Genomic DNA, 23,541 nt, shown 5'->3' with positions numbered 1-23,541 from the left:
GGTGCAACGTCACACCGGCCTCTGCAGCCGCAGGCCTGCCCCGCACGCAGTGCCCCTCCCTCCTCCGGCCTGAGTGAGCCAGAGCCCCCGAATCAGCGGCTCCTTTAACCCTGTCCTGTCTGAGCGAATAACAGACGCCCTCCCGCGACCTACACGCAGAGGCGGGGCCAAATCCAAAGCTGAGCCCCCGGAGCTGTGAGAACAAAGAAAAGAAAGAGAAATCTCTCCCAGCAGCCTCAGGAGCAGCGGATTAAAGCTCCACAATCAACCTGATGTACCTGCATCTGTGGAATACATGAATAGACAACCAATCATCCCAAATTGAGGAGCTGGACTTTGAGAGCAAGATTATTTTTTCCCCTTTTCCTCTTTTTGTGAGTGTGTATGTTTCTGTGTGAGATTTTGTCTGTATAGCTTTGCTTTCACCATTAGTCCTAGGGTCCTATTTGTCCGTTTTTGTTTTCTTTTTTCTTTAAAAAAATTTTTTTTTCTTAATTATTTTTTATTTTAATAACTTTATTTTATTGTATCTTACTTTATTTTATTTTATCTTTTCTTTCTTTCCTTCCTTCCTTCCCTCCCTGCTTCCTTCCTCCCTCCCTTCCTCCCTCCTTTCTTCCTTCCTTCCTTCCTTCCTTCCTTCCTTCCTTTCTCCCTCTCTCTCTCTCTCTCTCTCTCTCTCTCTCTTTCTACTTTTTCTCCCTTTTATTCTGAGCCGTGTGGATGAAAGGCTCTTGGTGCTGGAGCCAGGAGTCAGTGCTGTGCCTCTGAGGTGGGAGAGCCAACTTCACAACACTGGTCCACAAGAGACCTCCCAGCTCCACATAATATCAAACGGTGAAAATCTCCCACAGATCTCCATCTCAACACCAGCACCCAGCTTCACTCAACGACCAGCAAGCTACAGTGCTGGACATCCTATGCCAAACAACTAGCAAGACAGGAACACAACCCCACCCATTAGCAGAGAGGCTGCCTAAAATCATAATAAGTCCACAGACACCCCAAAACACACCACCAGACGTGGACCTGCCCACCAGAAAGACAAGATCCAGCCTCATCCACCAGAGCACAGGCACTAGTCCCCTCCACCAGGAAGCCTACACAACCCACTGAACCAACCTTAGCCACTGGGGACAGACACCAAAAACAACGGGAACTACGAACCTGTAGCCTGCAAAAAGGAAATCCCAAACACAATAAGATAAGCAAAATGATACAACAGAAAAACACACAGCAGATGAAGGAGCAAGATGAAAACCCACCAGACCTAACAGATGAAGAGGAAATAGGCAGTCTACCTGAAAAAGAATTCAGAATAATGATAGTAAAGATGATCCAAAATCTTGGAAATAGAATAGAGAAAATGCAAGAAACATTTGACAAGGACCTAGAAGAACTAAAGATGAAACAAGCAATGATGAACAACACAATAAATTAAATTAAAAATACTCTACATGGGATCAATAGCAGAATAACTGAGGCAGAAGAACGGATAAGTGACCTGGAACATAAAATAGTGGAAATAACTACTGCAGAGCAGAATAAAGAAAAAAGAATGAAAAGAGCTGACGACAGTCTCAGAGTCCTCTGGGACAACATTAAACACACCAACATTCGAATTATAGGGGTTCCAGAAGAAGAAGAGAAAAAGAAAGGGACTGGAAAAATATTTGAAGAGATTATAGTTGAAAACTTCCCTAATATGGGAAAGGAAATAGTTAATCAAGTCCAGGAAGCACAGAGAGTCCCATACAGGATAAATCCAAGGAGAAATATGCCAAGACACATATTAATCAAACTGTCAAAAATTAAATACAAAGAAAACATATTAAAAGCAGCAAGGGAAAAACAACAAATAACACACAAGGGAATCCCCATAAGGTTAACAGCTGATCTTTCAACAGAAGCTCTGCAAGCCAGAAGGGACTGGCAAGACATATTTAAAGTGATGAAGGAGAAAAACCTGCAACCAAGATTACTCTACCCAGCAAGGATCTCATTCAGATTTGATGGAGAAATTAAAACCTTTACAGACAAGCAAAAGCTGAGAGAGTTCAGCACCACCAAACCAGCTTTACAACAACTGCTAAAGGAACTTCTCTAGGCAAGAAACACAAGAGAAGGAAAAGACCTACAATAACGAACCAAAAACAATTAAGAAAATGGGAATAGGAACATACATATCGATAATTACCTTAAATGTAAATGGACTAAATGCTCCCACCAAAAGACACAGATTGGCTGAATGGATACACAAACAAGACCCATATATTTGCTGTCTACAAGAGACCCACTTCAGACCTAGAGACACATACAGACTGAAAGTAAGGGGATGAAAAAAGATATTTCATGCAAATGGAAACCAAAAGAAAGCTGGAGTAGCAATTCTCATATCACACAAAATAGACTTTAAAATGAAGACAATTAGAAGAGACAAAGAAGGACACTATTTAATGATCAAGGGATCGATCCAAGAAGAAGATATAACAATTGTAAATATTTATGCACCCAACATAGGAGCACCTCAATATATAAGGCAAATACTAACAGCCATAAAAGGGGAAATCGACAGTAACACATTCATAGTAGGGGACTTTAACACCCCACTTTCACCAATGCACATATCATCCAAAATGAAAATAAATAAGGAAACACAAGCTTTAAGTGGTACATTAAACAAGATGGACTTCATTGATATTTATAGGACATTCCATCCAAAAACAACAGAATACACATTTTTCTCAAGTGCTCATGGAACATTCTCCAGGATAGATCATATCTTGGGTCACAAATCAAGCCTTGGTAAATTTAAGAAAATTGAAATTGTATCAAGTATCTTTTCTGACCACAACACTATGAGACTAGATATCAATTACAGGAAAAGATCTGTAAAATATACAAAGACATGGAGGCTTAACAATACACTACTTAATAACGAATGGATCACTGAAGAAATCAAAGAGGAAATCAAAAAATACCTAGAAACAAATGACAATGGAGACACAACGACCCAAAACCTATGGGATGCAGCAAAAGCAGTTTAAAGAGGGAAGTTTATAGCAATACAATCCTACCTTAAGAAACAGGAAACATCTCGAATAAACAACCTTACCTTGCACCTAAAGCAATTAGAGAAGAACAAAAAAACACCCAAAGTTAGCAGAAGGAAAGAAATCATAAAAATCAGAAATAAATGAAAAAGAAATTAAGGAAACAATAGCAAAGATCAATAAAACTAAAAGCTGGTTCTTTGAGAAGATAAACAAAATTCATAAACCATTAGCCAGACTCATCAAGAAAAAAAGGGAGAAGACTCAAATCAATAGAATTAGAAATGAAAAAGGAGAAGTAACAACTGACACTGCAGAAATACAAAAGATCATGAGAGATTACTACAAGCAACTCTGCCAATAAAATGAACAACCTGGAAGAAATGGACAAATTCTTAGAAATGCACAACCTGCCAAGACTGAATCAGGAAGAAATAGAAAATATGAACAGACCAATCACAAGCATCGAAATTGAAACTGTGATTAAAAATCTTTCAAAAAACAAAAGCCCAGGACCAGATGGCTTCACAGGAGAATTCTATCAAACATTTAGAGAAGAGCTAACACCTGTCCTTCTCAAACTCTTCCAAAATATAGCAGAGGGAGGAACACTCCCAAACTCATTCTACGAGGCCACCATCACCCTGATACCAAAACCAGACAAGGATGTCACAAAGAAAGAAAACTACAGGCCAATATCACTGATGAACATAGATGCAAAATTTCTCAACAAAATACTAGCAAATAGAATCCAACAGCACATTAAAAGGATCATACACCATGATCAAGTGGGGTTTATTCCAGGAATGCAAGGATTCCTCAATATACGCAAATCAATCAACGTGATACACCATATTAACAAATTTAAGGAGAAAAACCATATGATCATCTCAATAGATGCAGAGAAAGCTTTTGACAAAATTCAACACCCATTTATGATAAAAACCCTGCAGAAAGCAGGCATAGAGGGAACTTTCCTCAACATAATAAAGGCCATATATGACAAGATCACAGCCAACATCGTCCTCAATGGTGAAAAACTGAAAGCATTTCCACTAAGATCAGGAACAAGACAAGGTTGCCCACTCTCACCACGCTTATTCAACATAGTTTTGGAAGTTTTAGCCACAGCAATCAGAGAACAAAAAGAAATAAAAGGAATCCATATCGGAAAAGAAGAAGTAAAGCTGTCACTCTTTGCAGATGACATGATACTATACATAGAGAATCCTAAAGATGCTACCAGAAAACTACTAGAGCTAATCAATGAATTTGGTAAAGCAGCAGGATACAAAATTAATGCACAGAAATCTCTGGCATTCCTATACACTAATGATGAAAAATCTGAAAGTGAAATCAAGAAAACACTCCCATTTACCACTGCAACAAAAAGAATAAAATATCTAGGAATAAACCTACCTAAGGAGACAAAAGACCTGTATGTAGAAAATTATAAGACACTGATGAAAGAAATTAAAGATGATACAAATAGATGGAGAGATATACCATGTTCTTGGATTGGAAGCATCAACATTGTGAAAATGACTCTACTACCCAAAGCAATCTACAGATTCATTGCAATCCCTCCCTATCAAAGTACCATTGGCATTTTTCACAGAAGTAGAACAAAAAATTTCACAATTTGTATGGAAACACAAAAGACCCTGAATAGCCAAAGCAATCCTGAGAATGAAAAAGGGAGCTGGAGGAATCAGGCTCCCTGACTTCAGACTATACTACAAAGCTACAGTAATGAACACAGTATGGTACTATCACAAAAACAGAAATATAGATCAGTGGAACAGGATAGAAAGCCCAGAGATAAACCCATGATCATATGGTCACCTTATCTTTGATAAAGGAGGCAGGAATGTACAGTGGAGAAAGGACAGCATCTTCAATACGTGGTGCTGGGAAAACTGGACAGGTACATGTAAAAGTATGAGATTAGATCACTCCCTAACACCATCCACAAAAATAAGCTTAAAATGGATTAAAGACCTAAATGTAAGGCCAGAAACTATCAAACTCTTAGAGGAAAACATAGGCAGAACACTCTATGACATAAATCACAGCAAGATCCTTTTTGACCCACCTCCTAGAGAAATGGAAATAAAAACAAAAATAAACAAATGGGGCCTAATGAAACTTCAAACCTTTTGCACAGCAAAGGAAACCATAAACAAGACCAAAAGACAACCCTCAGAATGGGAGAAAATATTTGCAAATGAAGCAACTGACAAAGGATTAATCTCCAAAATTTATAAGCAGCTCATGCAGCTCAATAACAAAAAAACAAACAACCCAATCCAAAAATGGGCAGAAGACCTAAATACACATTTCTCCAAAGAAGATATACAGACTGCCAACAAACACATGAAAGAATGCTCAACATCATTAATCATTAGAGAAATGCAAATCAAAACTACAATGTGATATCATCTCACACCAGTTAGAATGGCCATCATCAAAAAATCTAGAAACAATAAATGCTGGAGAGGTGTGGAGAAAAGCGAACACTCTTGCACTGCTGGTGGGAATGTGAATTGGTACAGCCACTATGGAGAACAGTATGGAGGTTCCTTAAAAAACTACAAATAGAACTACCATAAGACCCAGCAATCCCACTACTGAGCATATACCCTGAGAAAACCACAATTCAAAAAGAGTCATGTACCAAAATGTTCATTGCAGCTCTATTTACAATAGCCAGGAGATGGAAACAACCTAAGTGTCCATCATCGGATGAATGGATAAAGAAGATGTGGCACATATATACAATGGAATATTACTCAGCCATAAAAAGAAACGAAATTGAGCTATTTGTAATGAGGTGGATGGACCTAGAGTCTGTCATACAGAGTGAAGTAAGTCAGAAAGAGAAAGACAAATACCGTATGCTAACACATATATATGGAATTTAAGAAAAAAAAAAATGTCATGAAGAACCTAGGGGTAAGACAGGAATAAAGACACAGACCTACTAGAGAATGGACTTGAGGATATGGGGAGGGGGAAGGGTAAGCTGTGACAAAGCGAGAGAGTGGCATGGACATATATACACTACCAAACGTGAAATAGATAGCTAGTGGGAAGCAGCCGCATAGCACAGGGAGATCAGCTCGGTGCTTTGTGACCACCTGGAGGGGTGGGATAGGGAGGGTGGGAGGGAGGGAGACGCAAGAGGGAAGAGATATGGGAACATATGTATATATATAACTGTTTCACTTGTTATAAAGCAGAAACTAACACACCATTGTAAAGCAATTATACTCCAATAAAGATGTAAATAAATAAATTAATAAAAAGTAGACAATAATTACATCATTGGTTATTGGCATAATTAATTGATAATCTATGGGAAAGGGCTGGTCACTGTTAAACTGTCAGTAATTATTCCATAGGTCAGTATTGAAAACTTACTGGAAAAATGTTGCACTTCCTTTCCAATTTATTTCACACTGTGTTCCCCTCCCTATTAGAAAAACAAATATTACTGAACATTTTGTTACTTAAGATTTCCAGCCACAGAGTTGTCACCAAAACAATGTGAAGAAGATATTTTAACAGTTGTTTCTCCATTTTTAAATAATATGTGACTGCTCTTTCTGGACATAAATGGTCATGGTGGGAGTGGGACCTATCTTCCTAAAGTTCATTAAGAGCAGATGAAACTGATGCAGCCAGCTGCCCCAGAGTAGTTGTCATTCACGGATCCATGTCACAACTGAGGTGACATTAGGCCATCTCTAGAGGCTGACAGGTCATGAAGGCAAATTAGCTCCATATTGTGAGTGGGTGTAAACCTCGATAGTCTTTGACAATAGCTGGAGGAAGAGCTCCAGATCGTTACCTCCTAAGGCTATGGAGAGCTCATCATAACAGAACCAAGTTGGAAGGGGGCTGTTAGGCAGACAAGGCAAGTGAGAATAAGAGTAATCTAATCTGAACTTTCCACAATTTGACCCATATCAGATGTCCTAGGAGCACTGACTGACAGGAAGGGAAATAGGGCATCATGACAAATACTGACACATGAAGTCAGAACAATGTATTCTTAAGGCTTGAGTCAAAGTAATGGTCTGCTCTTCTCCAGAGCTTCCTAGACATGGTTTTCTAATGATTAGCATAGATGATTAGGCCTGGCATATGTAAGAGAAATGGTGACGCTCTAATGCACCAATCATGTTTCAGAACTTGCTATCCTGTTGTTTTTATGGAAAGACCATTGTGAAGGGTTCAGTCAGGAAGGGTGACAGAGATACTCAGGACCATAGAGAAGCAAACCAATCATTCCTCCCTGGGTGCTGCTCCAGGGCAGAGTTCTTGAACTTCCATTTGTCACATGTATATTCTTGAATTAGAGCCTGTAAACTCTGCAGACAAGGATTTTTTATCCTTCATCTTGAAGCCCTACCTATCTTTCTGACGTTCAATTCTTCACCCAGGACCTGTCACATTGAGTAGGAGCTCAACATATGTAGTGACTTAAATTTAAATTAAGCCGCAACAGTTCTTGTTTTGAGGAGTGATACAAAGGCATACTACTACTACTAACTACCGATAATAGGTCACCAATTGACCTGCTGCCCCTGACACAGTCAGGAATCTGCCAGCCACCTGATGAATATGGAAATTTCATTAAAGCTTGCTGCTCAAGGACCATGCTGCTCTGTTGTGATTTGTGCCAGTAAAATGGATACCTCCTACTCTTTCTCCCTCTTGCTCTCCTCTGATTTCACTTCTTACAAAACCTATGGCACATCAGCGACATTACTTGAAGTGAATCTAAGACCTAAGTTTTTAGCCTTTCAGCTTTTGCAGGAGAGAAAAACACACTAGCTGTCATCAGAGTAGCTGTGGAGCAAACCAATCCACAGCATCTGACAGTGTCCTTATCTCCACCTGGAACAGTATTCATTTCTGTTTATTTTTTATTATTTGCCTCCCACAGGTACGCTGTAAGCTCCAAGAAAGAAAAGATTGTTTTGGTTTTGTTCACTTTTGGATCTCTATACCTGGAAAAGAGTCTGGCACTTTTTGTCCACTCCTTAAATATTTATAAATGTAGAATGAACGGATCATTTAAATAACGGATATGCAGCCACACCTGAGAAGGATGAAGTGTAAGTCGTGTTTTTAGAACATAGCTCTGGGCCAGAAGGTTGGAGAACACTGATGAAATAAATAGAGAAAGACACCAAAAAAATGGAACGATATCCTATGTTCATATACTGGAAGAATTAATATTGTTAAAATGTCTAAAACGTACTATTCAAAGCAATGTATAGATTTATTGCAATCCCTATCACAGTTCCAATGACATTTTTCACAGAAGTAGAAAAAACAATCCTAAAATTTGTATGGAATCACAGAAGACCCCAAGTAGCGAAAGCAATTTTGAGAAAGAAGAACAAGCCTGGAGGAATCACATGTCCTGATTTTAAACAATATTACAAAGCTAGAGTAATCAAAACAGTATGGTATTGACATAAAAACAGACACATAGATCAATGGAACAGAATGGAGACCCCAGAAATAAACCCATGAATATATGGTCAATTAATTTATAATAAAGGTGCCAAGAATACACATTGGGGAAAGGACAGTCTCTTCAATGAATGTAAGGGTATTTTTTAAAGGGTTAATGGAACAAATTGCAGTTTTATTGTTTCACCTGGACTTGATGTTCATCATCTTAATCTCCTACCACCCTTTCTAGAATCTTGACACTTTCCACCAGTGTTTAGACTCATCTGGGTATTCTCCCAGCTTTCGAGCAATTCTTTTTCTTGTCCAAAGGTGGTGACCAGGTGGTAATCATAGCTACAAGTTCAGTGGAAAACTTACTGAGTTTCCTGGTGGAACCATTTCCCCTTTGTGGAACCAGGAGGTAGAGGTCAAGAATGTGAAGACAGGATGTTCACATTCCATAAATAAATAAATCATTGGGAGTAGTGTTGGGAGACTGGAAGTAAATGCGTGGAAAAATACACAGCAAGTAAATACCAATAAGGCTGGAGTGACTATGTTAGTATAAGGTGACGGACTTCAAGATAAAATGTATTACAAGAGATGAGGAGAAACATTTCAAAATGATTAAAGTATCAATTTATCAGGAATTTTTTATAAGCATAAATAAGCATGTGCAAAATTTGACAGAATCAAAGAAATAAATGTATAATTCTACAATTATAGTTACAGATTTTAATTCCCCTCTCATAGCAATTGATAGAGCAAATAGGCAAAATATTAAAAAGCAGAAGACATAGAACATAAGATATAAACACTATTAATTACCTTCATCCAACTGATGTTTACAGAATACTACAGACTACAACTGCAGAATACACACTATTTTCAAATACATTTAGTATACTCACCAAAGTTTATGCTGGGCCATAAAACATCTCAATACACTTAACATGACTGGGATCTTACAGAGTATGTTCTCTGACCCCCAAAGAATTGAATTAAAAATGTGTAACAGTAAGACATTTAGGAAGATCTCAACTATTTGGAAATTAAATAAATAATATATATCTGTCAAATCTATGGGTCAAAGAAGAAATCACAAGGAAAATGAGAAAATATTTCAAACTGAATGAAAATGAAACATAATGAAATTTGGGGAATGCTGCTAAAACAGGGCTCTGTGTGCAATCTCCTCGAGAAATCCTCTGCTACGCTGCTTGATATTTCCTAAGTCATCGATGGGTAGGACACTAACAATTCTGGTACAAATTCTGGAGTTTATATTCTTACCCATCTTGCGGGGAAAGTAGCTATTTTATCCAGTGCTGAAAACACTCGTTTTAAATTTCTTCTTTCTCTCCTAAGAATCACTGGCAATTTGAATACATAAGGACCTCAAGATATAATTTCCATGTAATTTGAAGCTATTTAGAGGCAGCTTCTATGATCTGTTTTTACTTACAACACTGCTGACACCAAACGTGTAGGACTTTTTTCACACTCACAACCAATTCTCTAACTCTACGGTCACCAGCTGGGAGTCTAATGATTCAGTTCAATTCTGACACTAACTACCTGGGGTTAGCACAGAACCCACAGGTGCAGGGCTCAGTCCCACAAAGACTGTCCCCACCCCCATTTCAGATGCCAATCACAAGGCCTCCTGTACTTCTGACTGATGGACTACAAATTGAGGGTGCCCAGGATCCCTTCCTCAGGTTCAACAATTTGCTAGGATGCAGGAAAACACTTTACTACTACTGGATTGTTGTAAAGGATACAACTCAAAAAATTCAAATGAAAGAGATGTGTGGGGTCAGTTATTTTCATAGCTGGGCACGTGGAGCTTCCACGCCGTCTCTGGGCACACTACTCTCCCAGCGCCTCTGTGCGTTCACCAATTTGGAAACTCTCTGAACTTTGTTTTTAGGGGTTTTTGTGTAAGTTCCATTACTAAAGGATGGTTGATTAAAATATCGGCTATAGGTGATTAACTCAGTCTCAGCCCCTGGAGTTCTGGGATGGGGCTAAAGTTCCAAACCTCTAAGCACTTGGTTGATTCCTCTGGCAACCAGACCCCGTCCTGAAGCTATCTAGAGGTCCACGAAGAGTCACCCTTATCACCCAGGAAATTCCAAGTGTTTTAGAAGCTCTTGTGCCAGGAACCACAGAGTAAGATCATATACATATTTCTTATTACATCTTCCAATTATCACAACTTCCAATTAGGAAGCCAATCAAGTCACATTCAGCTATAGGGTCCTTTCTAGTTAAATCAAAGAGGGTATTTTATGAATCATCTCTTGGTCTCACTGATTGGCTTAAGCTGCTTGGAATGATAATGTGTTAAATTGTTAGAAAAATTAGTTTGTTACTATATTCTAAAGGACATAATTTCCTATTTCAATCAATTATCAAATTCCTACTATGTGTACAGAATTGTTACGTGCTCTACACAGTTTTATATAGCTCAACCAACTTTGGCGTTATTTCTTTGAGGAAAAAGTCTTCACTTGAAAATTTATATATTTCATTTAGAATGTAGTTGACAAGGAATGCAGATAGAATTTCACAGTAAGAATCTCTCTTTTAATATGCAACATAAACTAGTGGCTTCTTATTTCTTATTCTTTTTATGGCTTGTTTGACCTGTCCTGAAAGACTAAGTACAGTCCACATTTACAAATTTTCTTAGATAAAAAAAGTTTCCAATATAGCAACTAATGAAACGCTCAGTGGGATAAGGGCTGCATTATGGCTCCATCATTGTGCGGATAATGTGTGCCACTAGCGTAAGTACTGTATTAGTCAAATGCCTAGAAACCTGTTCAGCTCCATTCCTGACTTGAAAATTACAGAATTATGCTCCCTCTAGGTTCATTTGTACACAATTAAACAAAATGCACATGATTTTCCAAGTGCAATAATTTGTGTTTCACTAATTTTTTGAGTAGCGAAGTTGAATAAAAGTCTGCTGAGATGTTTTAGGTCTCCACTGAGTTTGATTTGTATATATTTTAGAGATAGGTTTGTTTAAATTCAGTCAGGCAGGCGAAAGGGCATACGATTAAATGGCCTGTTTTAAACCAAAGACAACATTCGCATGTGTCTAGAGCCGTAAGTGGGAGAGAAGGCTGGAAACATTTGGTTTTATACTTTTAGCCATTATATTCTGAGTAAAGAATTCTTTTTCAAAGATGAGGAAATTTTCCCCTCACTTTAACAGAAATTACAATGTTTCCCATGTAAATAGAAATCCTCATTTTATGTCGATATCGTACAGTAAATTAACAAACATAATATCATTCATGTGCACAATCCATTTACCTTTTCAGCAAATGGATCATTTGTTCATCTCAGAGGAATTTCTGAGAGCAGAAAAAATAGAATATGTATGTAGAAGAAAATAACAATTTGTACCAGAGTATTAGGAGTTCAGCTTACAACTTTACAAGAGCTTATTGATAAATACAACTTCACCCAACTTGTTATGCTTGCTATTAAGTACTGGATATTTTCTATTTCAATGGCAATCCATTAACTGTCTGGTGTTCTGTGGATGGTGTTGTATACAATAGGGATATTTGCTAATTCCTTCATAGATAGAGATTGAATTTAAAATAGACTAAAGTAAAAATTCCTGTGTCTTTTGTTTGATGTTAGAGCAGAGTTGGGAGTAGAAGGGCATGTACATTACATAAGCACACATGCAGAAGCAATATGATGCACTAGCCAGAATGTTTGGCTGTGGCTCTTCACTGACAGACAGTGCCCTTTCAACATAGTGGGAAACAGCCTTCTGTATCAATCCAGGGCCTCTTAGGTAGTTCAGAAAGTGAGGGAATGAGAGGGAGTCAAAGAAAATAGAATCTAGAGGACAGCAGTCTTGGTACCAACCATCTAGAGACACATTATATCTGTCATTGGTAGAACAAAGATTTCTGAAACATACATCTGAGGAATTCTAGAGAAAATCAGCTTCTACCTAGAGAGAAGGTGAAGCCTGATGCTTTACACTCTCAAGTCTTTACACTCTCAATAAGTATCCTGTCACAGATATCCTTCTTCTTGGTCTTCTGAGGGTTTTTAATCACCTCCAATGTGTGACATACTCAGCATAGTTTGAAGTGTGTTCTTGGGATCAACATGCCTGAAGACTGAAAGGAGACTTTCTGTTTTCAGCTGGCTTTGTAGGCTGTAGGCTTAGCTATAAACTAGATGATGAAACTTGGTTACAGTGTAACACTTTACACTGATGCACCAGGGGCTACTTTTGAGTAAGAGTGGGTTTGACTTGTAGTTGTCATTTCTTTAAAAATAGGTGGTGTAGCCACTATGGACAACAGTACGGAGGTTCCTTAAAAAAGTAAAACTAGAGTTACCATATGATCCAACAATCCCACTCCTGGTCATATATCCGGAGAAAACTCTAATTCGAAAAGATACATGAACCCAAATGTTCATAGCAGCATTATTTATATACAATAACCAAGACATGGAAGCAACCCAAGTGTCCATCAACAGATGAATGGATAAAGAAGATATATATATATATACAACGGAATATTACCCAGCCATAAAAAAGAATGAAATAATGCCATTTGCAGCAACATGGATGGACCTAGAGATTATCATACTAAGCGAAGTAAGTCAGACCGAGAAAGACAAATATCATGATGTCGCTTATATGTAGAATCTAAAAAAATGATACAAATGAACTTATTTACAAAACAGAAATAGACTCACAGACATAGAAAACAAACTTATGGTTACCAAAGAGGAAAGGGGGGAGATAAATTAGGAGCATGGGATTAATAGATATAAACTGTTATATATAAAATAGATAAACAAAAAGTAACTACTGTGTAGCACAGGGAATATTTCAATATTTTGAAATATTCAATATTTCGTAATAATCTATAAGGGAAAAGAATCTGAAAAAGTATATATATATACACACACACACACACACACACACACACACACACACATATCAGTGTGCTGTACACCTGAAACTAACACAATGTTGTAAATCAACTATACTTCAATAAAAAATTTTTTTAAAGGTGGTAGGTTAACTGTGATTGAGCAGCCTCACCTCTAAATTCCTGGCCACATTACGCATGAGACAGGACTACATCCAGCTGCCCTCCAAGAGGGAAGGCTACGGTGGTCTCCCCAAGCAATGGAACATGCAACTTCTGAGACCTGCTGCCAGAGACCCTTTTCTCACATGGGTACCCAGCCACCAACCAAACAACTCACTTTCCTTTTCTGCAAGAGTATGAGCTGCCTGGAGGAGGGATAATGTGTAGCCTTTAGCTTCTATCTTTGTGTGGGACCCTCCTCTTTCTTGCCCTCTGGCCTACAAGGGAAGAGAGCTAACATCAAACTCCTTTGGGTCTTACATGTATCTACTAATGCTGTCTCTGTGTAAAGACCCTCCATTCAGGAAGAAACAAACTATCCACAAAATCTTCTTCCATTCCTGACAGTTAAATATCATTTCCAAATCAGATTAATTAAAATGGCATGTTAGTAACCTCTCTTAAAAACATCAGTTATTTGTTCAATGACAGGCATCAAATGTGTTGAGTGACACCCCACAGAACCACCAGAACAGATGAGCAACACCTAGGGTACCACTTTTAGAGCAGCCTTCCTAGGCAAGGCCTTCTCCTCCCTTCTCATCTCACTCAAATTTGTTCTGTCAGAAAGGGGCATCTTATCATAGCTCACTCCTTCATTTAGTCGTATTTGACAAGATTGTTATACAAAATGAGAGATTATTTTCATGGTACCATTTATTCCTAAAACATATTCAAACATGTATCTTGCTTAGTGAGATAAAGCTTAATATACTAGGAGTCAAGGGGTTTTTGTTGATAGGCAAAATGATGGTCAAGGTCAAGTTATCTCTATTTTATTTTCTCAAAAAATGCATTACAAAATAAGACTTATTCTTTCTGAATTTACTTTTCTTTTTTTCCCCCAGGTGAGCCATTAAAACCAGTATAACATACTCCTTTTAGGAAATGGATGTCTAAATAAATGCGATAAAGGCCATTTAAGAGAGCCCAGCCATCTGTGTCTGAGTGGGTCTCTTGCTCTTGTTTCTATTTCTTGCAGAGCCCATTACAGAGTCTGGTACAGCTATTACTAAATCAAAAGCTTAATTTTACTTCTATTTTCAAATTTGTGTTAAAGTATTATCCTAGTGACATGTTTCCAACCTGGGTTTTACAAACCCCAGAAGGTTTCCATTTGCCTCAAAGGATACCATAATCTCAAAATTTTCTCTTGACAGTGATTTTTTAAAATTTACTTTTAGTACTAAAGACTATGATTTTACATGATCCCTTGAAAATGAGAAAATATTGGTGAAATTTCTTAAATGGTCTTTGTTTGGCTCTTCTGGAGAATTAATGCAATTTAAAAAATCAATACATTTTTTCACAGGTCATATTTTCAGCAGATTATGATGTGTGAAGTAAGAACACTTACAAACTGCTGCTAATGGTAATTCTGCAAAATGTGTACAAAATCTTCCATGTCACTATCAATCAATTCATATGAGGTTAAATACGACTTTGAAAGTCAGTCCCATTATTTACTAGTTATATTTTGTGGTATTTCGTTCACTTAATATAAAAAGCTATTGTTTGAAACATTGAATACCAGTTGATATATCAATGTATAAAGACATATTTTCCAGTAGGAACCTGAGTAGCACAACTAGACCAGTAGCTACCGTCTGACATAAATCATTCTATAAATATATGCTATATAAGTAAAAGAAGAAATGAATAACTGCATTAATCTAACACATTTTCCAGATTATGACCTTATTTAACACTGAATTAGCAACCTCAGAATTAAATATTTGGAATAAGTGACTGTTTATACTCTGGGTTATATATTTTAACAGATAATGGGGTGTGTGTATGTGTGAGTGTGAGGAGTGTGTGTGTGGTGGCTTAATACCAATGAAGTGTTCTCTGACTTCTGAAACAGATTTCTCCCATGCATAACAATTAGGAATAGTACTAATGTAAGTTTGAGAGTGCTTAGCACAAGACAGTCCTACTCTGGACCCCAAAATCATAGCAAAGTGATGAACTTTATGTCCTCTCCTCTCACAGAAAGACAAGGTCTGTGTATTGTAGTTACATGCAGATACTTAAAAAGAGTATAAACTGAGTAAGGTCCAAGGACATTTAATTTCCTGTCTTTTGAAATGCAAAGTCAATTTCATTTGGACTCTGATGTATACCAGAACTCACCGCTCAGTTCTGCAGCATCACAATAGTGTTTTTCCTCTTTAATACTATTCCCCCACTATGCCTAGAAAGCAAATATTGCCCAATGATTAACCAACTGCCCAATCATCCTAAGGAGTCTTTCCTATTCTGAAAACAGCAATGCAATACTGAAAAAAAGTGATGAACGGTGACTTCTTGTCCAAGTCAATGGGTCGTACAGTCTTTAGAATCAAGCTTTCCAATGTGCAGGTTAACATTTCCTGAGACATTAAGTCAAGTCATACTGTACACAGCTTGATTACTAGGTGTAATCAAAACCGAGCCTGCTATATTCTGGACTAGAATTTTCCAGCCAGAGTAAGTCCTGTTATTGCCTACCTTTGTTTTTCCTACTTTTCAACTGATTCACAGGGTAAGGAAACAAATGTAAGCAAGGGAGGGAAAAGTAGGCTAAACAGGAACTTGCCATAGAACTGGCCTCATTTTTGTCCTACCTTCTCCATATCACAAATGCTCCCCCGGGAGCAGGCATCAACAGTATGCAACTCTAACTGCAAAAGTAATAAACAGAACCTACATGGATGTTTCTCTCAAAGTTAACTCTTAATGTCAGACTGGCAGTTGTCTAAATGTCTAATCTCTCATTGAATCAATAGTAACCAATTTTAGATATAAGAAAGGGTGAGGGAGTGCAGGGAAACAAGCTAGGGAAGAATGCCATTTTCAGACTTTTATGGCATTCTCAGCAGACCTTATTGATACGTGCTGGCAGGCTGAACAAAACAACCAAAAGAATAGGATTTTTGGGTCCATTTTAGGCTCTAGTTTGATCCACTTAAATGTTTTCATCAGAATCAAATGGGTATTGGCTTGCTCATTTGCATTCAGAACAAAGCAGGGAGAATTGAAACACACACACACACACACACACACACACACACACACACACACACACACACACACACATTCCCAACGTTATGGTAAAATTAGGGTAAGTGCTTCTCATGGTGAGGTCCAGAGCAGCAGCAGCAGCATCTAGGAACTGGCTAGAAATACAAATTCTTCTACCTTACACCAGACCTCATGAACCAGAAACACTGGGAATAGGACCGGCTGTGGTGTTTAAACACACCCTCCAGGTGTTCCTGACACATACTGAAGTTTGAGAACCACTGGATTAAGATGCATCCCCCAGTTTTCGTATAAAGAGGTTCTTTTTGGGGCCTAATTTTCCTAAATTTGAACCAAGTAATTTCAAGTAATCAAAAAGAAGCAAATGTAATCAAACTCTTGTTACGAGTTTTTATTTATTTTTTTCTTGAAACAACTGAGTTTAGTATATCATTTAGACAAAAATGAATTCAAAGTACTTATGAAATGAAATTAGTAAGAATAAATTATTTTTATAACTAAAGGATAAATAACTTGGGAATCTTGAAGGTGGGTCTAGCTCAGGCTATCTCCACCGTGGCTACATTGATAACACAGCCAGTTCATTCCTTGCTGTGGGCAGCTGTCCTGTGCGTTGTGGGATGTTAACGTCATCTCTGGCCTTCATCCACTGATGCTGGAAATAGCACCCTCTCCCCCAGGCTGTGAAAACTTGAACTTGCAAATGTCCCTTGGAGAGGCAAATTGCCCCCAGGTTGGAACTACTGATCTAGTTGATTATTTAGAAAAACAATTTATTTGTTCACTGACTTTAAAAACACAACATGTATTAGGCACCTAAAATAAGCAAAGCACTATGCATTGCATTAAAGACACATATTCTACATTGGCATAGAAATGTTGATACATCAAAGTGCATTCTGACACTCAGACAAAATGATTTGGTAATGAGGCACTGTGGTGTATTGGAAAGAGCAGTGATTAGAACTTAGGTGACACGGCTTGTCGTCTTTGTTACTAATTTGTTGTACAGTCTTAGGAAATCACTGAATCTTTTCAGGTTATTTTCTAATACATAAACTGAGGCTGGTGGGTTACATGATCTCTATGATGACTTTGACTTTTTCTGGTGCTATCAATAATGTATACCAGTCACACCCAAGTGTAATTGGTCCTTAGCTAATAGTTTTTCAGAGCCACGCTAAGCACATATACTATCTCCTTAACCCTCCCAACTCCATGTGAAAGCTGTTATGTCCATTTTCCAAACAGAGATACTGAGACCCAGTCCCACTGTATACCTCCCCACAGCCACGAGGCACCCTGACTACAGCCAGGGCCCTTCCCCCTGTATCGCATCTGTCTTCAGCTGTACCAAAGCTAACGGCTGGGAAGACATGGAATGATTGCCATGGAAATATACCGGAGGAGAACGAAAGTCAGCACCAGCTATCCTGAAATGGCACGTGGTTTCACTTTTGATAGAATTAATCAAAATGAAGACAGTATAACACACGTATGGAGATAAGGCAGGTTGCTAGTTTTCACTCCACAAAAGGTTTATGGAGCACTTTTGACGTGTTAAGCATTATGCAAGTGCACCAGGATATGGAAGTTTCTAGATCTTGACTGCTCTCAAGTTTAGCAGTCTGCACAGCACACACCCCCTGGAAGAACACCCTGGTTGGTTTCGCTTTAAGCATCAATGAGAACTGTACAGGTAGGGGCCTGCTGGACAGGCCCTCTCTCTTTTGCCCTCTTGGGGAAGCAGATGGAGAATGAAACTGCACTAAGTGAAGACAACCATAAAAGCATTTGCATCGCTTGTCCTCTCTTGAATGAAAAGCAGAAGGAACAAAAATTCTTAGGTTTCCTGATAGACTTTTATTTATCCCTATTCTCATTGCCCCCAGAGGCAGAACTTATCATGGGTACCATCCATATATCTGCTTATCACTTAAGCAGTGGCCCAAGGATCCTGCTAGATTTGTTAAAGGGATCCTCAGCTTGCAATTTTAACCCATTCGGTACAGGTCGTGAGAACCTGAGAACAAGTTCTTACCCAGCTACTTCTCCGAAATGTTACTATGGGGACCAGTTTATCCCAATTCATGAAATCATAACTGGCCATTTTATTCAAAGTTTTCATATCAAAGTTGACCCTAGGAAGACATGGGGTGGGGGAAAAGCAGGCTCCTATCAATGGTCATCTACTTTTAACATTAGGATCACCCACAAGTTGCTAATGTGAAACGTAATTGTCGAATTGGTGTTAGTAGAGAATTAAAAAAATTGAGGTGAAATCACTTACCCAATTTAACCCAGAAAATTAAGTGAATCGCAGCCAATATGCCACTGACCTATATGTCAGAAATCGCATTCTTTTTGTTCTCTCATAAAAGCCATGGCTTATTTAGCATGTCAGACTTTGTCTGACAATGACTTACTCAAAATTCAGCCGAGCTTTAAGGGTCCCATTTCTGCTTTTATTCCATTCACAAGAAGGATCCTGAAAACAACAAACAAGAAGCATCCAGGTGAGTTTCACTGATTTTATTCTATTTTTTCAAACTTGAGAAAAAAGCTTTGTCAGTCAATCTGTACACAAATTGCAGGACCGTTGTGAGGCTTGGCTGCTGGCAGGGTGCCAGAGTACACTTTCAGCATTATTAGTATTCTTCATGGCTGTTTGTTGTCTGCTGGGGCAATTATCTTGCTTTAATTTAGGTCACTAATGATGTTAGGAGATAGTTTGATGGTGGTGTAATTTCTTTTGATGTTGTTTTTGTTTCTATTGCTTATATCAACTCATTCTGATTCCATAAAAACTGAATTCTATACCCACCGAGGGAGGGAGGCGAGGAGAGGGTGGAGGGGGGCACGGGAGAGGGAGGGGGGGTGAGTGAAGCGAGTGGCAGGGCTGGGCATTAAGGTCTGGCAGCGGTGCTTCCATGATGAGGATTTTCTACTGTGCTGGTCTGCTTCTCTCCCAGCATGGGAGCTGAAGGCTAGGAGATCACACCACACTGCTCTGTGTCTCATCAGGTTTGAAATTATTTCCGACAGGCTACCAAAACAATCGGTCCCTCACGTCTGCAGCTTTTACACTAGTTGAAGTCTAATTTATAAGACAGATCATTTGCTTCAGTGATTCCATCTCTGATCCTCCTAAGCCTCCTATGTGGAGACCTCATTTGGGGAATACAGAGCTTTCTTTCAAACCCACGTCCTCCTGTCTCCTTCCCGCTTCCCTACCTGGCCCCCTTGAATGCGCAGCTTGGAGGCTCTAATGATTATTGCTCAATATAAATTCTTTCCTTGGCACTCAGCTTTATTTATTTATTTTTAATCATATGTAAAGCCACAGCACTTACTTGAATTGCATACGTACTGGTTTTAAACATGATTTAACACAAACTAGCTCTAAAATGTACTATTCTGACTCATTCCACCCTTCTGAATACTGAAGAAGGGATGACTTTGTGTTCACCTACAGAGATACTGTCCAGTCTGCTGTACAACCTGGGTCTCTTGACTCTTTGCCTGCCAGGAGAGCTACAGTGGATATAGAAATGCGATTCAGAATTCCTAGCAAATTTTCTGGTAGAGGAGAACCATGCATTCAAAAATATCTATAGGATAAATGAAGTTAATTAGAACTTTGAAATGTTATTATTTAGATAATATTATTTAGATTACGTTATGTAGAAAATGTTATCCTTTAGAAATATTATGATGTAGAAGTAACACACCAGAAATGTTAGTAAATCAATCTAATAGCATAAAAAGAAAAAGCTGAGGAGTCATGTCAGCGAAATGGCAGCATAGGAACTTGTACTGCTTGCCCCTCCAGAAACACCATCAATTTGAGCAACTATCTACACATCAAAATACTTTCACAAGAGTCAAGAATTCCAGGTGAGGGATTATGGCATCTGGGTGAAGTACAGAAATATGAAAGGATGCGCCGAGGAGGGTAGGAAAGATAGATTCAAACCACACCCATCTTCCCAGACAACCCAGCCGGGAGAGAGACGTCCTCCTCACAGGAGGAGGAGAGTAAAACGAGCACTGGACTCCACCAGGGACCCTAAAGGCTGCCAGCCCCAGCCCCAGGCTATCTCCCAGAGCCTTCTGTGGCTCCTTTCAGGCTCCCCTGAACCCAGGATTCCACCCCCCTCCTCCTCCTTGGCACCTGCCAGCTCCAATGGCCCTACACGTATGTTCTTGGCATCAAGTTCCCAGTGGGCTTCCATGAACCCATACCCGGCTCACGGCAGCCTGTCTCCTCCAGTGACCCAGGCGCCTCCCAGGTGGCTACCACAGCAGGGCTTCTGTGATGTCAGGCCCCAAACAGTTTCCCCTGAATCAAGAAACCTGTTCACCCCCCTAGGTGACTCCCTCCCCTAGATCCTCCCTGCAGCGCCTCATCCTGGTGCCCGCTTTACTCCAGCAGTCCAGGCAGTGTCCGTGGCACCATGGGCCCAGTGGGCTCCCGTGAATCAACAAGCTGGCTCACCCCACGCCTGCTGACGCCAGAACCCACGTGGCTGTGAAGACACCCGGCTGCCTGAGTTGCCGCAGACATAGAGAATGGACTTGAGGACACGGGGAGGGGGAAGGGGAAGCTGGGACGAAGTGAGAGAGTGGCATGGACATATATACACTACCAAACGTAAAATAGCTAGCTAGTGGGAAGCAGCCGCATAGCACAGGGAGATCAGCTCGGTGCTTTGTGACCACCTTAGAGGGGTGGGATAGGGAGGGTGGGAGGGAGGGAGACGCAAGAGGGAAGAGATATGGGGATATATATATATGTATGCATAGCCGATTCACTTTGTTATAAAGCAGAAACTAACACACCATTGTAAAGTAATTATACTCCAATAAAGATGTAAAAAAAAAAAAGCCATATGCAGCACAGTTCAGAGAGAATTCCAGTTAACATGCGTTTTACAGCTTTTCTCTAACCAGAGGAGTATACTGCCTGCCACACAGGACTGCTTTAAGCTTCTATTCCAAATGCTGGCCAGGAAAGCTAATTTCTCCACATTTGACTCAGATGCCATCGACCCCAGTGGCCACTGTTCTTAGGACCATAACAGACCCCAAGAGCCTGCTTTTCACTTCCCCAGATTTATTTGTCCACCTACTGGGCCAGGTACACATTTAGGTATATGAAGATGTGGGAGGGGATTTATCTATGTTACTGGTCCGTGGCTCACCTCTGAGGTTATAAGAGGACTGTTCCTTCTGAGGATCCTGACGGAGTTCTAGCTATTGAGTATTTATTGAATCACTACCTCTTAAAGGTGGTGGGAGTAAAGGTCTCAGTACTCTTTATTGGTGAAGTAAATATTTTTTAAACTAGAAGTATTGTCTTTTTATTTCAAGTTTCTTCCTAGCATACTCTTTTTCAATGAAGTTTTAGTTTTCCTCCAAAATGATTTTTTAAACTTAAAAATAATTAAACAAGATTTTATATAATTATTTGTTTAATAATTAAACAAGAATCCCTTTAGGGATTAGGGTTATTGCCCAAAATATGAATACATGAACACCACACATGGTAAATATGTTTTAAAACCAGTAAGTAAATATGAAAATGAGAGCATGAGTCCACAGAAAGAAGCAACATACGTGTCAGACACTCTGCTAAGGCACTGAAGTTAAATCCTCTCATGGAATTTATACTCTATGTGTGTGGCCAGGTCAGGAAAATCGAAGTTTCTCGAGGAAAATGTGAAATAAATTGTAAGGACCCCAAAATATTTTTTTAATTAATTAATTAATTTATTTTTGGCTGCGTTGGGTCTTCATTGCTGCATGCGGGCTTACTCTAGTTGCGGCGAGCAGGGGCTATTCTTCTTTGTGGTGCGTGGGCATCTCAGCACGGTGGCTTCTCTCATTGCAGAGCACAGGCTCTAGGTGCACGGACTCAGTAGCTGTGGCTCGCGGGCTCTAGAGTGCAGGCTCAGTAGTTGTGGCACATGGGCTTAGTTGCTCCGCGTCATGTGGGACCCTCCGGGACCAGGGCTCGAACCTGTGTCTCCTAGCATTGGCAGGCGGATTCTTAACCACTGTGCCACCAGGGAAGTCCCCACAAAATAGTTTTGAAAACTGCCTATCATACTTAGCTGAGTCATTGAATAGACCAGTATAATATATGGCATACTGACTATGTGATAAACTTTAACAGGCTGGGGTAACCTTAAGTTATTTGATTTAGGGAAACAGCGCAGCAAAGTCACTTGGGGCAATTTGCCTGTGACTCAATGGAGAAAGAATTCTAACAATTTATTTTCACCTGGAAAAACTTGGCTCATTTATTTTACTTTTTCCACCTTCCACACCAGCATAGGGATAGAAGAGTACACACCATGTACACGAACCACGTGCAGAATTTTATAATCCTTTTATTTAAAAGTCAGTTTTAAGCCTCGTGGAGTTTTGATACTATTTTAGATATGATCAAAAATGTGGATCAAAGAGAAATCACAAATTCTGTGTACCTGGGAACTTACGAAGAATGGAACAAACAAAAAGATGACTACATCTTAATCTCCTGTGATTTGAGAAGGAGGCAAGCTGATATATTAACACAGGACTAACCTCAGATTAAAGAAAGCTTGATCTCAGTGAGGGCCTTTCGTGACTATCACTTTATGAGTTTCATCAGGCCATTTCACCTTTCTGAGCACTGAGTTTTCTAGCTTCCAAAATGAATGAACTTGAGTAAACAAAATCTAGAGTCACTTTCAACTCTCAGCTCTTATGGTTCTTTTACACTCAGCTGCAAAGTGAGATTGGGTCGGCAATACTCCTTGCCTGGTTGAGTCCGTTTGAGACTGGAAACCTAA

At 39.2% G+C, this 23,541-nt stretch overlaps 1 long non-coding RNA gene across 1 annotated transcript in view; it reads right to left on the bottom strand.

Moving 5' to 3' along the window:
* LOC141279628 (uncharacterized) overlaps positions 1–23,541 on the bottom strand; it is a 135,133-nt gene that overhangs the window by 75,290 nt on the left and 36,302 nt on the right. Inside the window, exon 2 of the long non-coding RNA XR_012334210.1 lies at positions 19,129–19,190. This is a non-coding gene — a long non-coding RNA (uncharacterized lncRNA). The remainder of the gene's footprint in view (positions 1–19,128; positions 19,191–23,541) is intronic.

Source organism: Tursiops truncatus, chromosome 10 (genome assembly GCF_011762595.2).
Source record: "Tursiops truncatus isolate mTurTru1 chromosome 10, mTurTru1.mat.Y, whole genome shotgun sequence".
NCBI classification, from domain to species: Eukaryota; Metazoa; Chordata; class Mammalia; order Artiodactyla; family Delphinidae; genus Tursiops; species Tursiops truncatus.
Note: the sequence above shows the minus strand (reverse complement) of the source record. Positions and strands in the feature narration are given on the sequence as shown.